The following is a 9,573-nucleotide window of genomic DNA, read 5'->3' as shown; positions in this document are numbered from 1 at the left end:
ATATATATATATATATATATATACACATATATATATAACATTAAAAAAAAAAAGACTGTTCATATCACACCAATGACAGGGAAGTTAATACAAGCTAGAAGTAATTACACTTATCTTACATAATGTTGATTATCATGTCAGTTATAAATATTAGTTGTAGTATGATTTATTTTTCAAATGTTTTCTGGAAATTAACCTGAATGTCAGTTTTCTGTCATGCAAATCATAAATAGCAACAATACAATCTTTTTCATGATTTTCTTATTATTGTATTATAACATTGTAGATATTTTAAAAATGAAGTAAAATCTTCATTGACTCATTACTTTGCACAAGTACTTTTGTTTTTCCTATCTCTCACATTCTTTTTCCTATTTCCTTTTTCATTTCCCTTACACATATTTTTTTATATAACATTTCTACCATTTTACACATAGATAAACAGTTGTCTTGAGTTCATTCTTACTTTGGCAAGACAATGTGTTGCAGAGTAGAACCATGTTTCATTGTTCTCAAAGCTGTGACTTTTCAGAAGCAGATTGCCAGGACTTCCTTCTACGGTGACTCTGGTTGGTTTAGAATCACCATCCTTTCTCTTAGAAGTCGAGAGATTAACTATGCACAACAGTCAAGGACTTTATTGTACACATACAAACATATATCTTGCTTTTACCATAGAATCATTCCTTACTAAGTATATTCTACACTGCTATCTAGTCTGCCTAGCTGGCCCTGATAATGGCTGCATAATGTTTATCAACATCATGTTGATAAACCATGGTTTCATTAACTTTGAATAACTGTCTCTAAAATGTTCAGTTAGCTTCAATTTTTCCAGTGGAAAATACAAACATTATTAGCTTCAGAGGTATAGATAGTGTTTTATATATGTCAAAACGTATGAACAAATACATGGTTCTTATCAGTTTTTGTCAAAATTATTTCCAGAGAGTAGTAATAAATTTCACCACTGCCTGTGATGTATGTGTAATGGTTTAATGGCACTCTTGCCATCAGTGAATCTTTGCTATTAACTCTTGAATTAGGGTGAGTTTTAGGAAGAATGATGATTAAAAAAAAAAAAAAAAAATCCAGGTCTTCCTCCTTGTCTTTCACCCCATGATGGGCCTTAGCATCAGCCTTTCTCTCTCACCTACCATCATAAAATGATTTTTTAATGATACAATTATCTTTCCCTCTTTGCTTTGTCTAAGAAGCCAGAGTAGAGTGTCACCTGGACCTTGTGGCCTGCTGAGCAGCAGCAGGAGAATACCAAAGACAACACCAGGCAGCCTGCACAGCAATGCTTGACTTTGCAATGGTAAGTTTCTTCTCCTCTAGGATTTGTCAATTTTGATTTTGCAGCCCAGTCAGCAATGCCATGTGCTGTTTGCCTCCTGTCTGAGGTACAAAATAGTCATTTTCTCTTCCAAGGTGACAAGTTTGAAAAAAATAAAAATAAAAATCTCTATCTTTCCGTGTCTATTATATACTCTCTACCTGGATGACATAACCTTTTGAAACATATGAATGACAGAAACTCTGAAGTAAAAGAGATGCTTAATGGCCAGGCATCTTCTCTTGCGTGAATAGACCAGCCCTCAGATAGTATGAATCAGCATTGATATTATATACTGATGGTGGGAAACAGGGAGACAAAATACAGAGATAAGAATGTGTTTTCTTATTATTCATTAATAAAATAGAAATTGAATATCTCAGGCAATAGCATAGATAGAAAAAAAATGCTATATATGGTTACTAAAAATTGTAAAATTTTAATGCAGATTTATTGATGTTTTCTTCTGGGCTTCTTTATTTATATTGTGTTTATCTTCTCATTTCTAAGATTCTGTTCCTTTTTGTTTTTATTTTTATTACCATTGTTCACAAAATACATATGTGACAAAACTTGGATCAAACTATACATATTTTTATAAAGTGTTGTTTTTTTCCTTGAAAATATATAGCATATTTTCCATTCATCTGTATTTCTCTACTACCTAATTTTTAGTTGCTAATTTGATTGTGTTATGTTAAAAAGACACAAAATATTAAAGAGAATATGGTGACCGAGTGATTAGTTTGGAGTAGACATATCTGGATTCAAATATGAGTTCTGCTACTTTAGAATTGTGTGATCTTAAATTCTAAAGTCCTCAGCTTTAGACCAGGAGTTTTAAAGACAGAAGGAAATTATCCAACAAAAGCATCTAGTTTATGTCTGGAAACAAGTCAATCATACGAAGTAATTGCTGTATTCATTACCTATATATTGTAAATCTCTTTTCTTAAGACAAAGTCCTGGAGGTGAAATTATTGGATGCATATGATAAGGCTTCTATTTATGATGAAAAAAACCTTGCTGAAAGACTTTAAAAACTTAGACTTTACACCAAATAGATTATTATTATTATATTTAATATTTTCTAATGTAATCAGCAAATTGATGTATCTTATTGTTTGAACTTATTCATTATTAATAGTTATACAATTTTCCATATGCTTATTAGATATCTATCTATCTGTATATATATTTTTTTGCATCAGCTTCCTGATTATGTCATTTTAGACTCTTTGTCCAAGTAATACAAGGAATAATCTTTATTTCATCTATGATAATAAAAGTTTACTTCGCATGATGCTTAATTTTTTTTACCATGAAAGCCTTAATTTCTTAATGCTATATAATACAGTACAGTTTAGTAAAATTGTAATAAAAATTTAGAAGAATCTTTTCATTTGGTATGGGTGGTAACAGAAAGCCAGAAAATATTTTTTTAGTCTGGATATTATGATAAAATGTTATTACTCATTTCTAATTTATTTTTTCCAAAAATCTGAATGCATAAGTTAATTGATGTTTTAAATATACAAGTACTATTGACTTGTATTTTAGAAAGTGAATGTGTTCCAATTCCCTCTCTGCTAATTATCTTCAAGATTTCTTGTTTTAATTTTAATTGCTATTTCAAAAATGTTTTCTATTTTATAACATAAAAATTGTGTAGTGACTCATCAAAATAGACTAGATAATCATTTCCTGGTTCAGCTGGCAATTATGAGAGAATATAACTTACCTAAAATCATGTTTTAAAGCAGAGAACTGGTTTTAAAATTAAATAGCAATAAGCACCATTATGCTTTTACTAGCCAGCTTAGTAAGGCCACAAAAAAAAAAAAAAAATAGAGTGGTAACATTTCAGTTTTTAAATATTTCTCCTGAAGATATAGCTATCAACATTTCACTTTTCATTTCTTTCTTTCCTTTTTTATTTTTTTTTTTTTTTCAGCCTATGATGGATATCAAGCTATTTATATGAGTTTGAAATAAGTACTTGTCATAAAGTAGTGGTAAGAAATGCTCACCTCAGATATAAAAAAAGGACCCAGAAAATTTCAAATTCAGATTTGTGTCAACTTTTAGTTTCTTCTGTAATAGACTTAATAGATATGTAGGTAGGTAGGTAAGTGGATAGATAGATAGATAGATGGTTAGATAGATAGATAAATAGATAGACAAATAAATCTGAACCAATGACCAATTCTTTACATAGCATATATATGCTATATCTGAGTGTGAATTTTAAAAGATAAAAGAATTAAGAAATGATAGATTCTTCACAAGCATAATACAAGTTTCCAATATTTTACTAGTAAATTTTAAGCAAATATTTATCCAATAGAATTATTTCCTTCTATATATGAGACCTAATAGCTTCTATTTGGTTTGTTCTCTCTGTCCGACTCTCTATCATGGTCAGCTCCAGGCAAAGTGGACTAATTTAACTTTGATTCCCTTTGAGACTCCTTGTGAAATCATCTCTTATAGATTCCAAGAAACTTTTAGCTGATTATGTGGGACATAGGACCTCTCAACTTGAGGGTCACATAGAGATCTGCCGTCTTAAGAGACTACTTCAAAAGACACACAGACCTATTTTTAGAATCATAGCATAGAAGAACTAGGAAAGCATTTTGAATTTATCAGAACGTTTAAGTAATTTACTCAAGGCTATGTTACTACTTAGGATTCAAACCAGGAATTAGGATTCCCTATTCTTTGGTTGTTGTTGTTGTTGTTGTTGTTGTTGTATCCAGCAGCACCACCTTCCCACACCACAGTAACTCAATTCTTCCGCACACAAGAACAATGGAGCAGTACATGATCTTATTGGCATGTGTCAGAATAAAATTTATTTATGACAGGTAATGTCTGATAATATGAAATATGATACTTTACAGTGATATTTTCTGTCTTAACTCAGAGTAATTTAGAACATCATAGTTGGCTGTTAGTCAAGTCTAAGGATTTATTTTACCTAAGTGTAAGACCGATTATGCCTTTTACTAATTCTATTTCTAATTAACCTCACTGGTGATTTCAATCAGAGAGAGAGACTCAAATCACTCATTGATTCTTTTTTATAGTAATGCTAATGAGCAAAAAATATGGTTAATTTAAGGCTGAAATTAAGTAGAAGATTCTGTGAACTTCGACTATTCATCCTATCTTTCTCATATTAATGTGATTAATTAAAAATTTTCTTGTATTATATATCATATAAGAATGAAATATCTCCCTTTCTTTTTGAATTAAAGCTTCCACCTAAATGTTACCTGTCCTTACTAAGCTATGGGTAAAAATGATCTTACATAGTTATTCCCCATTCCCAATAGTTCTGAGCTTACTACATTTTCCCCTGAAGCTGTCTCGCATAAACTCCTTTAGCTGCAGTCTCCTCAGATGGTTACCGTCTAATTTATTTTCTTACTCAGAACTGTGGATGTCCAAGTCCTCTGCCTGTGAACTTTATGGAAGGAGCAACACAGATGTCACTGCAGCTTCTGCCATAAAAGCAATGCCAATGCCCATACCAAAATAACCATATCACCAATATAGCCATCCCCTCAGGTGGCAGAAGACTACTGGATTCCATTCATGGGTAGAGAAAATAATTCACCCCACCCATGTTCATTTTCCATCTAGACTCCAAAGCAGCCAAGTTTATACACATAGTCCCACAAATCTTATAAATTTACTCCAACCAGTCTCTAGTCTTTGTTCCTTCTAACACTGACCTAGGTGATAGAGCAAGGTGGGAGCTTCATTCAGTCATTTATTTGTTAAATAAATACTTATTAAGTGTGTAATAAGTACTAGACCTAAAATTCTGAATAAGTAAATGTAGACCTTTCCCTAAAGAAATACCCAACTTTGCAAGGAAAACAGATATTAAATTAGTGAAGTCAGATGAGTTTTATGACAGAGGAGTAGGGTAATCTGGATGACCAGACAAACAAAAACAGACTCTGAAAGAACAAAGAATATTGAAGTTCAGACCTAAAAGATGATTAGGATTTAGTCAGATGAAGAATTTGGGGTTGGGATGTGTCAGAGGAAAGAGTGATGCTAACATTACAGGGAGGAAAATGGACAAGGTTATAGGTGAGAGAAAATGAGAAAGTGTGGTGTTTTAAGGAACTGAAAGGTGCCAACTACAGTTGCATGTTAGAGTAGGAACACAGCATAATTAATGCAGAAGCTGTAGAGGTACACAGAGCCCAGATTCTCCTTGCAATCAACTTTAAAGAGAAAATGTATCTAAAGTCCAATGAGAAACAGTCAAATATCTTTTAGTAATATAGAAACATATGATCAGATTATTCAAAGATACGTGTGACTACAAGATATTCTGATATTAGAAAAAAAGAGTGGATGCAAGGAAATTACTAGAGGTTACTATTGTTATTTTCTGTGCCTCTCAGGTAATTCCTCTGTGTCTTCCCTTTTCCCCAAAACCTTGCTGTTGCTAGTTGCTGTTGAGTCAGTTCCAACTCATGGTGAACCTAAAGTCTCAGCCACATGAAAACACAACTTCACTGCTTCACAAAGCAGATACCTCATGAATAACTATGATTTCTAAGAAATATGTCTGTGACTGGGAAAGAAGAGAAAAGAGAATGTTATATATGCTCTTCATATCTGAGTCTCAATGAGCCAATATAGATTCTTTTTTTTTTTTTTTTTTTTTCATTTGGTATTGTTTAATTATAGTCCTGAACATCATTTTCCAATATTATGAAGAGGGCTGTTCCCTTTTAGTTTTTCAACAAATTAGTTTGGTGCAGTAGTCTAAATATATTCAAAACAAATAGCTCTCTTAAGTGATACATTACCATATTAACCAAGCCTAAAATGTGATTATAGCTAAGGAAACCTAATTTCTGCCACATGATTTTCTTACTTAAAGGATTGCATAATTTCAAGATTATCTTCTTGGATGTAGAATGTATTTTGTATTCATATCAGGTCACTTGTCACTGAATTCAACACAATAAAATGGCCATTTTCTGTTTGTATTGGGGTGCGTATGTGAACTAAAGAATATTAAAATGTTCAGGGAGCAGGCACAAATGCACAACCATGTTAGGGAAGTGTCCAATTTATAGGGAGATAATGAAACGTATGTTTTATGAAGGGCAAGTGAATTTTCTCAAGGCTTATTCTTAAGGGAATTGTGTCTGCTTGAAAGAGTATACTCAGAAAGCAAAATCTATACTGTTCTACAGCAGACACTATAAAAATGCAAATTAGGGCTGAAACATGCTTTATTCATGAATTTCTTAAAGTATTGAATTTGAATCTCTTAAAAATACAAAGCTAAAGACGGTTTTCATTTAAAAAGCCAAAAAATAAAATATGTATTTAAAGGGATAAATTATACATAAGCATGATTTATAATTTATTACCCATAAAACTTTTATCAAAGAAACAAGGAGAGAGGTATGTATGCAAATACAAGGATGCAAAATAAACATATTTTGATAAGGTATGCACCAGAAAAGAAAGGGCACTCGACTTATGTTGGTTTTCTCTTTTGAACATGGCTACTGTCCAAATATCTTTTCAAAAAAAGTAGTGCTTAAGGTATTACTAACACTAGAGATGTGCTTTTTATTGTGCTTTGGCATTAAATCAAAATATTTTGTGTGAGTAAGGGTACCTTCTGTTCTGCTTCACATAATCTAGTTAGCAGCAGAGATGTGCACTTACTAAGATTTTAAAGACCATTTCTTTTCTGTTGTTTGTAGTGTTGTTGAATTCTGGTTCCTTCCTGACTTATTTCCGTAAGTGTCTCATGCTTGACAGTCCTGTATATTTCATAGTCAGTCAAGGAAGAGATCAGAACCAAAATGTAGGTTCAGATTTTCTAGTCCACTACTTCTTGCCTTTAAACAAGAGCCTTTCCGAGAAATATGTAAACCTCTATATATTTCCACTTTCAGTCTCCTCTTCAGGTTTATGATAATGAATAAATATAGCCTTGTCTGGGTCTGCTAAAGAAATTATAACTATAGTTTGAAACTTAATGGACTATAGCATTGGTTCAGATTTACTCAGGATTAGTTATTAGCTTCAAGAAATTGTTTACGTTTATTACACTACCACACATGCATTTCAAAAATATACAGTAAATAGAGAGCAGAAAATAAATAGCACCATTAACTATTTTTTAAATTATGTTTCTTCCTATTACATCAGACTAAATTTTAACATTTTCAAACACATTGCAGAAGAGAACACAGAGTGTATTAAAAAAATCTTTAAGTGTGTGTCTCAATCTCCCTTGTCTTCTAAGGATATATTGCCCATGAAAAGTATATATACTCCATAGCAAAGGTGCATCAACTGCTGCTAAGCTTGCACATGAAAATAGATGGCACTTAGAAATTGTCAGGAAGACTTACACAAATTACAGAATAATAAATAATACAATGGAAATTTAACTCCTATGTTGTTGTTGTTGTTGTTATGTGCCGTCGAGTCAAACCCGACTCATAGCGACCTCTCCTTGGGTTTCCGAGGCAGTATCACTACCAAAGTAGGATTGCCCAACCTTCATTCCGAGGAGTGGCTGGTGGGTTTGAACTGCCAGCCGTCTGGTTAGCGGGCAAGTGTCTTAACCACTATGCTACCAGTGCTCCCAACTCCTATGTAGTAAGTGCTAAAAAGAAAAAGAAGAAAACAACTTGTATAGTTGTACTGCTTAATTCGTAATTTATTCCTTTTTAAAGATTCATCTTGGGTTTTTTTTATACTTTTTGCTAGCTTTTCTATAATCAAATATCCAGATCCTCCTCTAAACCAGGCTACTATTATGATATGAATCAAATGATATATGAAGAACATACCTATTCTCAGATTCTGTGTATCTACTACCCATAATAATTCATTTTACTTGATCGTATTTACTGACATTTCACCATAGAATCATTTGTATACAGCCTAATTCACAATGTTATAGCCTATAGTTTTCAGTTACATATCACCAGGTCACTTTAACACTACTCTGAAATAAATGATATTGAGGGAGTGAGACATTTAATGAGAGAGGAGGAGGCAACTTAATAGTTTAGGAGTGGATGTGGATGGGAATAATCTATGAATGTGGAGTGCAAATATTTATCAGGCTGAAGATTATGAAATGATAATCCTAGAGTGTTGGGAAGCAGCACAAAATGAAAGTGGATAGGTCAAATACTTCACTTTTTCTAGTATCAACATGCCTGCTATGCATACATGTCTTTGAATTACTTGTAGTAACTGATCTGTAACAACTTGCATTTTTATGAAACCTACTTCCGATTTTCCTGACTTTCTTAGGTTTCTATTTTGCTGCCTTCTACATTGTTATCTAATTTTGTGTTATTGATTAATTCATCTTGGTCCTTCAGTTTTTAATCACAAATCATTAATGAAATTAATGGTCCTAAGTATGCATAAATGGTGAGCAAATATGCATAATTATTTTGTCACCCATATACTTAACAGTGAATCACAAACGATAATATTTTAAACATGTCCTAGTTGTCCAATAATGATTTTTCAAATATTAAATAATTGTATTTTTGCTTAGCAAAATCTTACAAGTAGGCAGAAAATGTTCCTACCTAAGTATTATAGTTAACCGATCCTGGTAAGGATCTCCTCCCAACTGAAAAAAAAAAATTATCCATTGTTATTTCCACATTAAGCAAAAAAATATTTTTACTTTGTTCTTCAAAAGTAATCTTTTTAGAGTATAATAACTTCTAGTGGATTGATGGTGACAATAGTAAAAATTACACTGCCCATATTGAAGAGCAAAGATGTCACTTTGAAGATTAAGGTGTGCCTAACTCAAGCCATAGTATTTTCAATCACCCCATATCCATGTGAAAGTTGGACAATGATTATGGAAGACTGAAGAGTTGATGCTTTCAAATTATGGTACTGTTAAAGAATGTTGAAGATACCATGGACTGTCAGAAGAATGACCAAATCTGTCCTGGAGGAAGTGCAGCCATAATACTCCTTGGAAGCAAAAACAGCCAGATCTCGTCTTACCTACTTTGGTCATGTTGTCAGCAGGGAACAATTCCTGGAGAAGGATATGATGCTTCGTATAGTGGAGGGTCAGTGAAAAAGGAGGAGACTCTCAACAAGATGGATTGGCCCAGTGGCTCTAACAATTGGCTCAAGTATAGCACTGCACTGAACACTTTCCCTTGTTACCCTCCCGAGAGGGA

Source organism: Orycteropus afer, unplaced genomic scaffold (genome assembly GCF_000298275.1).
Source record: "Orycteropus afer afer isolate SDZICR_OR568_19922 unplaced genomic scaffold, OryAfe1.0 scaffold00022, whole genome shotgun sequence".
NCBI lineage: Eukaryota > Metazoa > Chordata > Mammalia > Tubulidentata > Orycteropodidae > Orycteropus > Orycteropus afer.
This window is presented reverse-complemented; position numbering follows the sequence as displayed.